General features: G+C 43.2%; 1 protein-coding gene across 2 annotated transcripts in view; it reads left to right on the forward strand.

The window, feature by feature from the left end:
- The first annotated feature begins 1017 nt into the window (after nucleotides 1-1017).
- Nucleotides 1018-17737, forward strand: part of LOC121641653 (gastrula zinc finger protein XlCGF57.1-like) — a 29113-nt gene continuing 12393 nt past the window's right edge. Inside the window, exons 1-2 of one of the 2 annotated variants that reach the window (XM_041987927.1) lie at nucleotides 1018-1089; nucleotides 1189-1272. The gene's annotated coding sequence lies outside the window, so the exon portion shown is untranslated. The remainder of the gene's footprint in view (nucleotides 1090-1188; nucleotides 1273-17737) is intronic. The other variant, XM_041987928.1, reaches the window with a different exon arrangement.

Here is a 17737-nt window from a genome sequence, read left to right on the forward strand (position 1 = left end):
TGTTTCTTATTTCAGTACATCTTAGCAAGTGTAATTATTTTACTGCACTGCAGATTATTTACTGGATAATAGTGTAGAAGTAATTTTAATGCATATGGTAATCAGTCATATTCACTCATATATTAATCACACATGTAATCATTCTTTTATTCATATAATACATTTATTTATTTATTACCCTCAATTACATTTCATGATGCGTATTTTCCTTATATAGAACATTGAAGTTGTTATTCTTCTGTTGGGTTATTGTGCAGGGTTGTGTGAGGTCAGGCTGACCACTTTCCTTCCAGACTCTTGATAAGGGAAAAGTTGAGACTGGTGGGCACCTGCTAGATAGAAACAGTTGTTTAGAAATAACAGCCTGTTTGAGCAAGACGGTAGGAGAGCGGCGCCTTCTAGTCTTCCTTCTCCTGTTATACGTTTAGAAACTGGCCTGCAGCTAGAATTGGGTTGAATAAAACTGTTTTCCAAGATGCAGCAAAGCAGAGTTCAGTTCAGCTTTATATAGAGAAACAAAAACCTCTATAATGAACTCATATGATGAGGACAACCTTAACCTTTTAGACTTTTACACTTTGAGCGAATTCATTTGTAAAGTATTATTTAAACAGTTAATCAAGACCCATCTTTAATCTGGAACTTAATACCAAACTTTATTTTTTCTACATTAGGAGGACTGAGTTTCCTTTTAATTTGTAACTATAATGTTGAAAAAAAATCCTTTAAAACCTTCCCATTTTCGAGTATTTGTGTTACGATATTCAGAAATGCTGCTTCTGAAATTGTAGCCTCCTGGCGGCTGTATGTTATTGTTCTGACTGCACTGTTTGTCTTGAAATGGTTTAAGATGAAGAAGAAGAAGAAATCTATATCACATTAACCTGTAACCTGAAGAACTAGTCACCCTGTGAATACACACTCCGATACGGAAGGTGGCGGTATGCACCTGAAACGTTGGTTGCGACCCGCCATTAAGAAGAAGAAGAAGAAGGAGGAAAACAATCTAACTTCCGGGTTTTTCTCACGCTGCAACGTCTTGGCCCTGCAAGCCACATCACTGGAGGATCTATTTAACTTCTTTTCAAGGTATTTCTGCAACATTAATTGATGAAAACTTTAAACTATAGATGGAGACTTCGACGTATCTTGGATTCTGACGGTTGTACGTTTCTGTCCTCTGCGGAGGTTCAGCTCGCTGGGGAGGAACGACGGCGTGGAAGAGGGACCGGACAAAGACTCGTTATCGAGGGACCCTGGTCGGGAAGGAAGGTGAGAATTAACACAGCTTGGTGTGTGTTAAGTGTTCGGTTTAATCAGCGAGTGGTAATATTCCTGTGAACTGTGTGGTTGTGATGTTTGGTGCTTAGTGATGTTAAGTTGGTCTTGTGTCGAGATCAGTTGTCCAGACCTGCGTGAAGCTGCCCCCCCACCCCACGCAAAACAGTGAAAATGGTCTCGATCGTTTGTGCTGCGTTAGTGCTGGTTTGTCCAGAAGAAAAAAATAGTTTGTCCTGCTTTGGTTTCTAAAGGCTAAATAATATTTCAAATGTTAGACCGTTCACGCAGCCTCACGAAAACGGTTGTTTACAAGAATAATTAATTTTACAGAGAAGAAGGTTGTAGTGTGGTTTTAGAAGAAGGTGGCTTTGTCTTTTGATGATAGTCGACAATTTAATCATCCAGCTTCTTGCTTGTTTTAATCCAATATCCAATAAAGTTTGTTGTATAAATTTAAAATCTGTTTGTGCCGGAAAACCTGGAGTTTGTGTCGTAAAATCAGTTTATGGACCAACGGTTTTCTTGTCAGCCCTAACATTTTATAACGGAAAAATGGCTGTAACCTTAGCTATTTTTTTCTTCTCCTTTAACTGCAATTTAGTTTTTACTGTTTCTCAAAAGATTTAAAGGTCGCTGGTGTATGAATGTGTGGATGAATGTTCGGTGATGGTCGGAGAGGCCGTAGGCGCAGACTGGCAGCCACGTTTCCGTCAGCTTGCCCCAGGGCAGCTGTGGCTACACACGTAGCTTACCATCACCAGGTATGAGTGAGGAGTGGATGAATAATGGATTCACACAATGTAAAGCGCTTTGGGTGCCTTGAAAAGCGCTATATAAATCTAATCCATTAGCATTATTAAGTAAAAAGCAGTAATATTATCAGTTAATACAATCCAGACTTCATAGAGCTGCATCCTTCTAATGGAGATCATGCTGTAACTTGGCATCATGCAAGAAACGTTCATCTAATGAATGCAAAGACAAACCAGTTAGATTTTCCTGGGGATTCACATCCATTTATATAATAAAAGACCCAGATGAGTGAAAATTGTCTAAATGTGTAACTTGGATGTTAAAACACATCTTTCATTTGACTGCAGTAGATTAATAACAGGTTAATGAGAATACTTGGTAATAACTACTCAAAGCTGTTGATGGCATATATAAACGACAGAATTATATCAAATCCAACACCATTCAAGTTTATTTAAGCTTTACCTTCAACCTCCTACAATCTTGTGGTTGCCGTGGTGACGGCTGGTAGTCACGTGGTTTACGGCGAGGGAAAAATAGGCAGCTCCGTGTCCGAATCGCCAAGAGAATGAGTCACTATGTAGTGCAGCTCTATGTAGTGAGTGAGGGGTTAGGGAGTAGGGTGGACATTCGGACACACAAAAAGATTCCCTTCTGGAAGTTCTCTGCTCATCAAAAGAGGCCGTAGTACTGGAAAAGGGAAGCATGGTCGCTCCTAGGGCCAGAGTCTGGATAGAGCTGAGTGAGCAGCTTGGAAACAGGATCTCTGCAAAGGCGCTGTATACTATAGTCAAATTAAACTGATACAGTGTCTGGTCAGCTTTAGGGTTCAGTAGTCAGACCAAGGATCCAGAGAATACTGACACAGAAACATCTGAGTCAGGTTTTTCTCCTGGACTAAAAAACAAGGAAGAATTTTTTTTTGCTGGCAGATGTCACTCTAGTGCAAGTATTAGGATAAGTAAAAAGTAATAAAATAAGTAGCAAGTAATAAAACAGACTCTTATAAAGTGGTGTCTACTATATACAGCGCAATATATGCAAATAAACATGCATTATTGTCTGAAACTATAAATGAAGTATACACTATTTTGTGTGTGTAAATATATATTATAAACTTTATATGTGTGTGTGTGTGTGTGTGTGCATATACATATGTGTGAAAAATCTTTATGGAATGTAAATAGTTTATATGTGTTTACACAAATATAATATTGTTTATATTACATTATACAGCATATATTACAAAATTAACTATAGTACATGGTACCTAAAGAAGAACAGCATAGTAAAATATAGCACAATGTGCTGTTGAATTGGAAGCAGGTTATGAGTTTACCATCACTATGCTTATGGAGTAAAAACTGGTTAGAAATTGTGTGGTGCTAATCAACTACTAATCAACAACATTGCAGCCATGTGTGCAAGCCCCTCCGTCATGAATGCCCACAATATACACATCAAATGAAAGCTCAAAGTCTCGTCTTTCCGATGATATAAACCATTTTGACACGCAACAACCACAGCACTAACACTAAAGCCTTTTTTAACAGAAAAGCAGAAAGTTTAAATGTTGACTTTCTTTACCTTTGAGGGCTCTCTATGAGTCAAACATCAATATTTCCCATCAAGATTGGTCCCATTCTCTCCGTACAGGTTAGGCGAGGACAAAAAAATATTTTTTTCTGTGTGTTCTAAAGTGTATAACTTTTTATCAGTAATACTTAGTGATTCTGATTGCTGTGGGTGAAACTAGAGAGTGTTACGTTAACAAAGAACCCAAGCCTGTACTTATAATCCAGAGGGTTCAATAACAGCAGTAATTCTAATTTGGAGGTCATATTACAGGCCTTTTTGCCAAAATGACCCCACTTGATAAGGGGTTAATGGATCTGTATCATTTGGAAACCAGATTTTCTAAGATTTATCTTCCTGAGTGTTCCTACAAAGTATAACTCTCTTAGTGCTTTTTTCTCATAACATGTTGCTAATAACAGAACATGAACGATCCTCTGTGATGTGGATGCTGTTGTAGAAGGATTACCAAGAATCTGAAATGAGTAAAAGTATGACTAAATGTATTAAAGGGAAATGAACACAGACAAATTACTTGGAAGTAACGAGAGTGGTCGTTCTGACTCTCATGAAGTCGAAAGAGACTCTGGGGAGGCAAGAGTTAAAATAATACTTCTACATTTGTGTAGAAAGAATCCTCCTTCCTGAAGACCTTGGGCGGACACACAACTCCCAGGACTGGCATCAAAGCAACCTCACATAGTTGTGTCTCCACCAGAACCAGTCTAAGGGTCTGAGGAAGGACCAGATAAAGGTCATCTTACCCTCATAGTGAACTTTTAACAGAGCATGTACATGAAGAGAATAAACCTTAAAAGTTAATTAAAGCATGATGAGTAAAAATGTACAATGTAAAAAGTGTAAGTAACAATGAATGAATAAAATGGCGGCGCACAGGAGAGCAGCGGCTTCTCGAGCTCCCGGGACTAAGGCTGTTTTTCACAACTTAGAGACCACTTTTAGCACTACTTCTGTGCAAAATCTGCGTGTGAAGTACAGCACAACCGAACTCGCACTCATCAGAGATAGTTTGGTTACCACGACCATAACCCCAGGGCTGAAATCCGCACTTGGGAGACAGGGGCTCCTGAGGACAACAACGTGGCGCAGCAGAGTACGGGGCGCTGCGGGAAAAAGGAAGCGCTGTGCCCGGAGACAAAAGAGAGGAACGCGGGCGGGTGTGCTTGCCCAGCTGAAGGCTAGGAGGCCTCCAATTCCAACTCTCTTCCTGGCCAACGTCCGCTCCCTGGACAACAAAGTGGACCTGTTGCGTCTGAGGCTGAGTGTTTACACAGAGATGAGGAACTGTGCTGTTTTCTGTCTCACGGAAACTTGGCTGAACCACAACATGCCGGACTCAGCCTTCCAGATCGACGGCCTGCAGCTATTCCGTGCGGACCGCGACCACCGGTCGGGGAAGTCGAGAGGAGGAGGACTATGTGTGTACATAAACGAAGGTTGGTGTACAAACTGTGGACTGGTAAAAAGCCACTGCTCTGAGGCGATAGAACTTATGACGGTGAAATGTCGGCCGCACTATCTGCCTCGAGAGTTCACCGCGGTGTTCGTCACCATTGTTTACATCTCACCGGGTGCTAATGCTAACGAAGCGCTACAGGAGCTACATGACACGATCAGCTCACTGCAGACTGCGCACCCGGAGGCACTTTACGTGGTTGCGGGAGACTTCAACCACGTGAAACTGACGGACACTCTGCCCAGGTTTTACCAGCACGTCACCATTCCCACACGAGGGGACAACACTCTGGACTGTGTGTACACAAACATACGTGGTGCATACAGAGCTCTTCCTCGCCCCCATCTTGGCCTCTCTGACCACATCTCCATCCTGCTGGCGCCAGCTTACCGCCCCCTGCTGAGACGGATCAGGCCAACAAAGAAGACTGTCACTGTGTGGCCCAGTGATGCAGCCTCTGTGCTCCAGGACTGCTTCCAGTGCACAGACTGGCAGGTCTTCAGAGAGGCAGCTATGTGTGAGGGAGAGGTGGACCTGGAGGACTACACCTCCTCCGTCCTCGGCTTCATCTCCAAGTGTACTGATGATGTCACCACCACCAGGACAGTTACCTGCTATCCAAACCAGAAACCCTGGTTGAATGCTGAGGTGAGAGCTCTGCTGAAAACCAGGGATGCTGCGTTCAGGGCAGGTGAGGCATCAGCACTAAGAACGGCGAGAAAAGATCTGACGGTGGGTGTCAAGAGGGCCAAAGCCGCATACGCTCAGAAGATTCAGGGTCACCTCACCTCCAACGACCCCCGGAGCATGTGGATGGGCATAAAGTGCATCACAGACTACAACACCAAGGATGCACAATGTCCAAAGGACCCCTCCCTGCCAGACGAACTAAACAGGTTTTACGCTCGCTTTGAGGACCCTGACTCCCCCCCTCCCTGCAATAGACTAACACCACCACCTGGTGACACGCCCCTCTGTGTGTCCACTGCTGATGTGAAGAAGACTCTTAAAGGAATCAACCCCCGCAAAGCTGCTGGCCCAGACAACATCCCAGGGCGTGTACTGAAAGACTGCGCACACCAGCTGGCTGAGGTGCTGACGGACATCTTCAACACCTCACTGTCGCTGGCATCCATTCCCACCTGTCTAAAGACTGCAACCATTGTCCCCGTCCCAAAGTGTCCCACAGTGACATGCCTGAATGACTACCGACCCATAGCCCTGACCCCGGTAGTCATGAAGTGCTTCGAGAGGCTGGTTATGGCCCACATCAAAGACTCCATCAACGTCACCGTGGACCCACATCAGTATGCATACAGAAAGAACCGCTCCACTGATGACGCCATCTCATCAGTGGTCCACACAACCCTCACCCACCTGGAGAGCAGAAACTCATACGCCCGCCTGCTCTTCCTGGACTTCTCCTCTGCCTTCAACACCATCATCCCACAGACACTGGTCCAGAAGCTCTCCACCCTTGGTCTGAGTAACACACTGGGGAACTGGGTCCTGGACTTTCTGACCAACAGACCTCAGACTGTCAGGATCCATAACTCCACCTCCTCCTCCATCACCCTCAGCACTGGCTCTCCTCAGGGCTGTGTGCTGAGCCCCCTCCTGTTCACTCTGCTGACATATGACTGCTCGGCGAGACATCCCAGCTGTCATATAGTGAAGTTTGCAGATGATACAGCGGTTGTGGGACGCATCAACAACAACGATGAGTCGGAATACAGAGAGGAGGTGGAACACCTGGTGCAGTGGTGCAGAGAAAACAACCTCTGCATCAATGTGAAGAAGACCAAGGAGATGGTGGTGGACTTCAGGAAGGATAAGCGCCCTACTCCTCCCCTGCACATCGGAGGAGTAGCTGTGGAGGTGGTCTCCAGCTACAGGTACCTGGGTGTGCACATAACCGAGGACCTCACCTGGAACACCAACACTTCCCAGCTGGTCAGGAAAGCACACCAGCGCCTCTACTTCCTTAGGAAGCTGCGGCGAGCCGGACTAGGGAGCGCTGTCCTGAGGAGCTTCTACCGCTGCGCGGTGGAGAGCGTCCTCTGCACCTGCATCACTGTGTGGCACGGCAACTGCACCGCCGCTGAGAGGAGGGCTCTGCAGAGGGTGGTAAAGGCTGCACAGAGGACTATGGGGAGCAGCCTTCCCACCACCTCAGACCTCTACACAGCACGATGCAGGGGGAGGGCCCTCCGCATCATGAAGGACTCCACCCATCCAGCACATGGACTTTTCCAACCCCTCCCCTCAGGCAGGCGGCTGAGATGCATAAGGAGCAAGACCACCAGGTTCAGGAACAGCTTCTTCCCTGAAGCTGTCAGACTGCTGAACTCTTGCCATGCCCTGTAGACCCCACCCTACTTCCCCACCTCTGAACACCAGCCCAAACCCTGCTGCCCTGCCCCCACCCCCCCATCCCCACCCCAACTGAATCCACCCCCCCCCCCCCCCCCCCCCACCCCCCCTCCGACAAACAGACCTGCACTGCAAACACTTTACTCCCCCCAGGGGAGTTCCTGTCCACATGTTTACATGTTTACCTGCTGTCCATATAAGTGCAATATCATTAATATTAATATCAGAAATGTTATACTTTGGACTATCACTACCTCATGCACATACATACTTGCACATATTTATCTAGGCTGCACATGCAAACTGGGCTCTTTAGTGTTTACTGTTATTTTTATTTAAAAAAATTTTGCTGTTTATATTCTATTGTATTTAGCTTATATTCTATTTATATTTAGCCTATATTTCTATTTTTCTTCATGTCTTATTTTATTTCACTTATTGCCCTCCTTCTTATGGCTCAAACCGGGACCTCAGTTCTAATTTCGTACCATAAACATGTAAATGTGAGCTGGTATGACAATAAAGTTCCTTGAATCCTTGAATCCTTGAATCCTTGAATAAATGAATGAATATATAATGAAAGAAATAATGGGATAAATGAACCCTTAATGAAGTGAATATATGAAGCAATAAGGCATAATAAGTCAAATTTCTTCCACAGTGCTGAGGAATTTAAAGCTTCTCCAGATTCTCAGTATTGATGTACAGTGTTGTGTTATCATCCTTCTTTTTACTAAAGGCAATAATGACATATTTGTTTCTATTTAGTTTTATTTGTTTTACATAGTGTGTCAGGTTATTTTCTTTGCATGACACTGTCAGCCCTTCCTCTGAACTCTCTCTGAACTTTTCTCCTCTCTATTTGTCTTCATCTCTGAGTTTTCTTCTCTCTCTCTGTTACTCCTGCTCTCTTTATCAAAACTTGACTTTGTGAGCTTGGCATCAGCAAATTTTGCCATGACATCTTTCATGTCTAAGGATTTTGTGATTTCTTGCTTAATTGAAAGAACAGCCAGGGAGGACAGCCTTTCTGTGTCATGGTGGTTCGCAGGTATGTTTTTTATGAGTTAGAGTTTAGAAAAGCTTCTCTCATCTGAAGCTACAATAACTGCAGTACTTACATTTGGAGACAGGTCAACGATGTTTCTGTTAGTGGGACTTGCCAGTATCCTTTTAACAGATCTGATTTAGTTACGTAGCTAGCCAATCCTAAAGAATACAAGCATGCTATAGTCTAACTCTGCTCAAAAAACCCAACGTGGATCCCACCATTCTGTGTAATTTCCAACCAATTTCCAAACTTCCTTTCATTTCTAAAATCCTAGAGAGGATTGTTTATACACAGATAAAAGAGTTTTTAGAGGAAAATAATGTTTTTGGGGTTTTTCAGTCTGGTTTCAAACCTCTTCATAGCACTGAGTCGGCTCTACTGAGGGTTTTTAATGATCTTTTATTAGCTACAGCAGGGTCCGACGTTAAGGTTTTTTCCTACTTGCCCTGCCGGGCAAGTACTTCTCAAGTTTACTTGCCCCTTCAAAATTCTTACTTGCCCTGCATAAGAGGTCTTCTTTCTGGCAGTGTCATGCAAACTTTTGCTCACGACTTATATCTTACTAAAATACATTTCCTGTTGACTGTATACAACACTACACAACACTTCTTCCTTCAGAAAAGAGTATTTATTTTATATGTCATTACAGTGACATGCATTGAAAAACATTTTAACAAATAACAATATAATTCCCGAATACGGGGCCAGAAAGAAGTATGTGAAAGTGTAATACGTTACACCCTCCGTGCCCTGTCTGAACATGTGAGCCACCTGTTTAATGCCCGATCACAGTTAAAATCTTGCACTGAAGGGCCTTCAATAGCCAAAAACATCAACTTGGCCAACATTTTAACAGATAGCTGGCTCCTCCAGTCAACGGTCCATCGGTCCGGGAACAGTCCGGCGTCTTTTTGCCTCAACGCAAGACAAGTGTGGAATGGATTTAGCATGGCTCTCCAAGTCTGTCTTCTGTAGCTGTCGTTTCCGCGGAGAAAAGATCCGTTTCTGTCGGCTTTGGTTGGGAACTCTCTACAGACCGTGCAAAACATACCCGGCAGTTTTTCGTCATATTCTACCCACGAATAAATGTCGTTCCACGAAGGCAGGAAAGTTCGCTTTCTTTTTTCTGCTTCGTATTTCCCTCTCGAGCTCTCTGCCGTGTTCGGTAACCCCACGTGACTGAACCGTCTGAGGTCGGCACGTCAACAGAGACACCCAATCAAAATCAGCAGCATATAAATAAAAAAAAGCAGCTCACGGCACCTGGCCCCTCGTGTGCCAGACACAGAAGACAAAATAGACAACAGAAAAAAAAATCCAAGTGGGTACTGGCCCGGCCGGGCATGCGTGCGAAGGTTCTACTTGCCCCGCAGCGATTTTTACTTGCCCCGGGCAATCGGGCAACCGTTAATGTCGGACCCTGTACAGATTCTGGTGACCATGCAATCTTGGTTTTATTGGATTTAACAGCAGCCTTTGACACAGTGGATCACAACATTTTAACACTAGGAAACCCAGGAATTTCTATAACCCCCCAGAAAACCCAGAACCTTCCCAAAAGGCCCTTAGTCCAAACCGAACGACTCTGGCAGCCACAATAGGCTCTTTCCGACTGTAGGAACCTTTTGCAGTTCCTATAACCTTTTAGGGAACCAGGCCGCTTTTTCGCGCATTCCGACATATAGGAACTAGGGACCAAAGCCCCCAGTTCCTATAACCATTTTAGCTCCTGCTCCGAGGCAGGGTCTGAGCGGGGTTCTATAGGAACCCTCATGACGTAGGTGTTTGGTGACTGGTAGCTACGCCCCTTGCCAGATTTCCCCATTTTGTGTCCCAGCCACATTTAAAAAACACGGTTGCACATACGGACAAAAACAACAACAGAGCAAGCGATAAATGGGCCGACGAGGAGGTCAAAGCTCTTCTGACCGTCTACGCCACAGAGGATTTTTGAAGGTTCGCAGCAAAATATAAAAATATTCCTGACGATCAGCTCTCAGTCAGAGAACGCAGGATAACGCGAAGCAGCGCACGTAGAAAACTCAAACAAGACTACAAATAAATTAAGGACCACGACAACCGGAGCGGGACGAACCGAAAAAACAGTAAATTCGACAGCTTGTACCACCGACATGTTTAGTCGGTCAACGCCGCAGCAAATGACTCCTGTGTGCGGCAGGAAAAGTGTGATATGCAGAGCATATACACACATGTAAATAGTTATTTTTGCTCTGCTGTATTCACTATAAAAAAAAATAAATGACTTTGTAAAGAGTCTGAAGTATTCAGTTTGTGTCTGTTAGATGTGCTTTGGCCACATCTATAAAATATTAGCTAATAAAAATATTGAGTAGTTATTAACTTATCACAGCTATGAAATATTAAATAATCCATCTTTGGCCGCTACATTTTAAGTCTTATCCCTGGGTGTAAATTACGTTAGTTTATCAACTTTATAATATGCTCCATATCACAGAACGAAGTTTATCATGTTTAACCAAGGTCTGGCATCAAATACTTGTGGACACAAATTACACACCTGTAAACATTTCACCACCCTTTTTATATTTTTACCTTCATCTACGCTAAATCTGTGTGACTGTGTCCTCATAATTCTAAACCATAACTCACTCACAACCAACCCTTCAGTGACGGATTACTCCTTCACCTTTCTACTGATGATTCCATAAAACACACAAAGCTTTATAGCAGATGATGAGATTTTTATTTTGCACATAACACACACACACAAAAAAAAAATGAAATGATGCATTTTCTATGGAACATTTTCTCTTTAAATGTGTACATCATGTATACATGTATGTTCTGTCTGTCGAGCTTCCAGAACATGATGCTTATTATGAAGAGGTGTGTTGTGATTAGCTGGAAGGCAGGAGGTGAAGCATCCAGGCTGTTCTCCATCTCCTTCAGTATCTGCAGCAGGTGGTTGTGTTCATCCTCTCCAGTGCAGCTTCAGGCGGCCACAGATGTGGCCAATTTCTGTGTGTCCAGATCTCCCTGGACACACAGAAATTCTCTGTCCACTGATCATCGGTAAAATTGAGAACAACCTTTTCTCACTAGTTACCAGCTTTGCTCCGGACCAGCCGGACGATGAGGAGTTCAATGAGCTGCAGCAACGTCTGAAACGCAGAACACGAGTTACAATAAACCCGCCGTCTGAAATATTTACTCATAAGACACGTATACAATCGGCGCATGTTTAATAAGTTAAACTTACACGTCGTCTCCTTTGTCTGCGGCGTATCTCCTGCCGCTGGATTTTTCATCTTCTGACTTTCAGGAGCCTTCCAGCCTCGACGTGAGACGCCTGATTTTATAGTCCATCAGTAACATCTCCATTAGGGCTGCATGATTATGACCAAAATAATGATCACGATTATTTTGATCAATATTGTAATCACGATTATTAATCATGATTATTCACCGTGTTTGGAAAAACATGTATTTTTATTGCATCAATTATAAACAAACTATGTGGCAACAATTTTTTGTGAAAAATTAAACTTTAAATTAGAATAGATGATAAATAATGCAACCATTCATTTTTGAGAAGTTAATCTAAATTATGGGGCTACAAAAGATGCTAAATCAAGAGTCGTTTGGGAGCCAAAAGAGCTGGCTCTCTGAAAAGAGCCGGACATCCCATCACTAGCATAGTTGTAATGGATGCTACAGTGGAGAGGGATGTTGTGAGAAAGGCAAAAACTGAAGAAAAGTCAACCTAAAAATGTTTTGAAAAGCAAAAAAAAAAATCTTCAGTCAATATTTTCTTTGTTTTTTAAGTTTAATTTTATTAAGTTAATGTTTTTTCAATTAGGAGTCTGCAACATGTCACAATACTTTTAACTTTTTTAAATGCTTATGTCCACACTCTTTATTGATAAACATTAATATCTGACAGTAAGCCAGTGCGGGATCATCCAGCAGCAGTTATGTATGTTTAATTTTCAGCCTGGTCATGAAACGGAGGCGATCATCTCCTGCTCTGAATGCAGCTCTGCCGTGTGAAGAACAAGCCTCTTCTGAGTGCTTTTGGACGGGGGAGGGGTTTGCGCAGCACCCAGTCCTCACTGAAGAGTAAACTATACGCTCTTTCATGTCAGTCTACAAAAGCCCCCAATATCACCAGAAAAAGTCGGTGAAGAAAATTTGTCACTTGTCGCTTTTTGAAAACAAAAAAAAATCGCTAGAGTTGAGTAAAAACTCGCTAAATATAGCAACGAAGCTACGTTACTCTACGTTAGCAACACTGAGTACAACTAGCTGCCGGCTTTAAAAGGGGTACGCCACTACGCCCTTGTTCTTTAGGCAGTTTCATGAAGCTTTAGCCTTGCGTTCGCCCCCTGGTGTTTGGCAGACAACAGGTTGAGAATGTATGTGATCAGAGATGCAGCAGAGCCGCTTTTTGTATGTAAATATCGTTGACTATCAGGTTAATTTAATTGTAGCCACCAAAATCGTGATCACGATAAAAATCCGATTAATTGTGCAGCCCTAATCTCCATCAAGCAGAGCATGAACACTACGATCTCTTCGTTCTCCATATTAACTTGCCGTGTTGTTTTGTTTTTAGCGGGTTTTGTTTTGTTGTTATGTGGCGCTAAATTCACACGCCACTGTCGCAGACGTATGCGTCACATCGGTCCCGCTACCGCCCCCAACTCATGTGCGAATGCAACATGAAACAGTTCCTCTGGAGAAGGGCCGTTCTTAGAACTAGGATAGTTATTAGAACTGCGTTCTTAGAACTTCTCTGTCGGAATGCGCCTAATTAGCACCTTTTCATTTGCAAATGCAGCCATTACCTGAGGATTCAACAGGGGGCAGGACTCTGCTCAATTCTGTGCACAAACACTCTCCATCACGGACACAAGCCCGTGTGATTTAGAAGATGAAGAGATACACCTTCAGGTGGATTCAGACTCTGAGCAGTCTTCAGGTAAGCTTTCCCAAAAATACTATTTTCATCCCATGATTACTTTGTACTCAAACCATGAGACTGTTGTAAACTTTAGAGTTAACCAATGAAAAGAGAAACTAAAACATAAAAAATGAACATAATGTAAAGGGAGATATAAAGTAAAGATGCCTTGAATTGTTTTGTAAAAGAAAATAAATATATTGTCTGCCTCTTCATTGTATATGGTGTTTTCATAGACAAATAAGAAATGTTTTGTCGCGTATACAGTTAGAACTAAAAACAAATTCTTCCTGTTTAAGTGAATCTCCCAAGTTGTAAAATCAATCGACTGAGGAATAGGGTATAGGATCTATAATTTGATTTGGTAATTTAAAAACAAGATTAACTAATTTCTATGTGTTTACGTTCAGATGAGGAGACTTCCACTCTTCCTCCAGAAAAGAGAGCTCGGTTGGAGGGTGAGCCGACAGAAATCGCTAAAGATGGTACAGAGTGGCGTGAAGAACAGCTGGGACACATCTCCATTTCACTCCAATAGAAGCATACGACGCAGATGGAGAGCCAACAGCTAAGGCCAGGAGACGTATCGGGAGTCGTCTTCAGAGCTTCCTGTGTTTCATTATGCTCGACGTGCTTCAAAGGACTCAGCAATGGACAAATCAGCATGCACGGCAAACGGAGCAAGTGGATTGGTTCATGGACCTCCCAGAACTGAAAGCATTTATTGCAGTTATAATCTTGCGGGGAGTGACCCATGTTCCATCCCTACGTGACAGCTGGTCCGCCAGTCTGGGAAACCCACACATCATTGCTACTATGGCCCGAAACCGCTTCCAAAACATCATGCAAACATCTACGCTTTGATAACATGTTCACACGCAGCCAGAGAGCAGAGATTGATAGGTTTGCGGCAATTTCGGATGTTTGGGGATCTTTCGTCAATAACTGCATCTTATCCTACAACCCTGGTCGACACATCACCATCGACGAACAACTCTTCCCATCAAAGACTCGCTGCACTTCCCTGCAGTACATTGCAATTAAACCCGACAAGTTTGGCATCAAGTTTTGGGTAGCCAGTGACTTGAAATCAAAGTACATTTGCAACGTCTTCCCATATCTTGGAAAGGACCCCAGTCGTCCAAGTAGAGACAGACTGTCTGAGAGTGTTGTCATGAAGCTGATGGAGCCATTCGTGGATAAGGGCAGAACTGTAACCACAGACAATTTCTTCACATCTCTGCCTCTTGCACAACGCCTGCGTAGCCGTAGAACCTCCATCCTCTGCACCGTCAAGAAGATTCGCCGCGAAATTCCACAGTCAACTAGACTGAAGAACCAGGCTGAAATCACCACGCGAGTGTTTTCCACCCCTGAAACAACCTTGACAGTATATGCGCCAAAATGAAAGAAGATGGTCCACATCCTCAGTAGCATACACACAGTGATTGAGAATGAAGATACCCCCAAAAAATAGCCAAACACTGTGACAAAGTACAACACCACAAAGTGCGGAGTGGATGTGATGGACCAGATGGTGCGTGAGTACAGTGTGCGCGCACCAACACGGAGATGGCCAGTCGCCGTGTTCTACAATATGATCGACATGGCAGCATTGAATGCTCATATTGTGCATAAGGCATGCACTGGAGTGCAGGAGAGACGGGTGGACTTCCTGATTGAGCTGGCGAAAGAGTTGGCCAAATCTCAAGTGAGCGCGAAGAAGGCACACAAAGAGGAAGTGCGTCTGCAGCAACCTTTCCCACCTAGCCCTGGGAAAAGAGCCAAGTGTCAGGTCAAGCGACAATGCATACAGAATTCTGCCTCTGTGAGATGTTTTCGCTGCTACAAGTACACCTGTGGCAAATACAAGAAGGAGACACCATGGGAGTGCCAAGTATGTTGTGACACTGACACTGCAGATGGACAGCAAGAGCACTAAAATGCCAGCTCATGTCACTATTTCCTAGTGTAAATATGTACAAATATGTGGAGTTCTTTTATTATGTCCATTTTTCATTTGTTTTGTATTTTAATGACAAAAATAAAATGCTTTGGAAAAAAAATGACAGGTATCTTTGTACATTTGACATGTTGACATTTCAGTCCTCCTTACTTAGAAACTAATTTTTCAGGTCATTTTAAGACCCTTGGCTGTAAAACCAGGACACCCTTCCATTTTTAAAATTAAAAATTATTTTAATTTTTTGTGCCATAACATCATGTTATAAAGTTGGCAAAGTTAGTGAAAATTCAGAAAAAAAAAAACAATTTTTTTCTTATGTATGAAACGAAAAGGATTTTTCTTTACAAATATGAATCAATCTTTGTGGTATATCATTTGAAAACGTAGGCTATACATTTTTTTCTTTTTATTTCAGCAATACATCATAAATGTAAAGAAACAAATGCCATTTCAAGAGCTTTGGAGACTCTTCTGGTCTGACCAGTATGCTGATAATGTGGCAGCTTCTTGCTAAAGGTGTTATGTGCCCCCCAGGGTTCACCAGTAATGGCCTCTTTTACAAAACAAAGGCAGCTATTCGCACCTAAGACAGAATGTTGGCTGAAATCTGTGCTCCCACTTGGCCCCTCTCTGAGCTTTGTCCATCGAAATCCCATTTGGGAAGCCTCTGGGTTTTCTAGTGTTAATGACTCGTCTGGAGCATTGTGTTGGCATTCATGGTACTGCCCTGGAATGGTTTGGGTCCTACCTGTGTGAGAGGACATTCTCTCTTAAATTGGACCATTTCCAGTCATCCCCTGCTCCTCTATCCCGTGGTGTCCCCCAGGGATTCATTCTTGGGCCTTGCTTTTTTCATTATACCTCCTACCCCTTGGGTCAGTTATTAGGAAGCACAATTGTGTTTCCGTCTGTATGCTGATGATAGTCAGGTCTATGTCCCTCTTAAACGCGAGGACTCTTATTCCTTAGAAAAACTCGTAATCTGTCTCAATGAAGTCAAAGCCTGGATGGCCTTAAATTTTCTTCATTTTAATGAAAAGAAGACAGAAGTTATGGTTTTCAGTCTTGGTACCAGTAGGTCCTCTCCTGTCGACTTGGGTCCTCTGGCACAGTATTGTAAATCTGATGTGACAAACGTGGGAGTAAAACTGGACAGTGATTTTAACCTAGACAGGCAGATCAGTGCAGTTGTGAAAGCTAGCTTTTTCCAGCTGAGGCAACTGGCAAAGGCCAAAGACATTCTTTCAAAGCAGGACTTTGAAACAGTAATTCATGCTTTCATAACAACACGGCTGGACTACTGCAATGCCGTATACTTCGGTGTCTCTCAGAAATCTCTGTCCTGTCTGCAGCTGGTGCGAAATGCTGCAGCACGTCTGTTAACTGGAACACAAAGGAGAGAACACATCTGTCCTGTTTTAGCGACACTGCCCTGGTTGCCTGTTCTTTTTAGAGTTCATTTTAAAATTCTTTTATTTGTTTTTAAGTCTTTAAAATGACCTTGCCCCCACTACCTCTCTAAGCTGCTTCACATATACTCCCCCCCCGGTCCCTTCAGTCAGCGGATCAGCTGCTCCTGGAGGTGCCAAGGATGCGGAGGAAGCTCAGAGGGGACAGGGCTTTTTCTGTGACGGGACCAGAGCTGTGGAAATGTCTGCCACTGCAGGTCAGACAGGCTTCATCACTGTTCAGTTTTAAATCCCTTCTAAAGACCCACCTTTTTTCATTGGCTTTTCACCCAGTATGATTTTGCTTTTATTGCTTGTATTGTTTTTATTTTGTATTGATTTAATTTTTTTTAATGATTTTGTCTTTTTTATTTAATGTTTTGCTGTTTTTATTTATATTATGTTCAGCACTTTTCAGTTCAGCATGTTCAGTAGCTGCTGTCGTAAAGTGCTTTATAAATAAAGTTGGCTTGGCTACCCGTTGTGGACTAAATAGTCGGTTTCCTGAATCATGAGCTGTCTCTTGGGCAAGCTACACCAGTGCAGGTGCTGTTTGACTGGTCTGTTGTTTCCCATCAGTGTCATGGGAGATGACAGTGGTGCGAGAAGGAATGTGCTGAAATAAGCTGTGAAACTTATTAACGCGAGACAACCAGAGCGTGGATTGTCATGGAGATGCTGTAGCGTGTACCCTGCATATGAGCTTTCAGTGAAGGGCAGCGCATCTGCTCAAATGAGCGTTTGGGAACCTCCCGTATCCCTTAACATTTTTATTTTATTTACTATTATTATTTACTTTGTGGCAATAATAACGAGCGTTCTTCTTGAACGCGAGGTTTGGCTGATTTCATATTTTCAACAGCAGTGG

This window comes from Melanotaenia boesemani, chromosome 6 (genome assembly GCF_017639745.1).
Source record: "Melanotaenia boesemani isolate fMelBoe1 chromosome 6, fMelBoe1.pri, whole genome shotgun sequence".
Lineage (NCBI taxonomy): Eukaryota > Metazoa > Chordata > Actinopteri > Atheriniformes > Melanotaeniidae > Melanotaenia > Melanotaenia boesemani.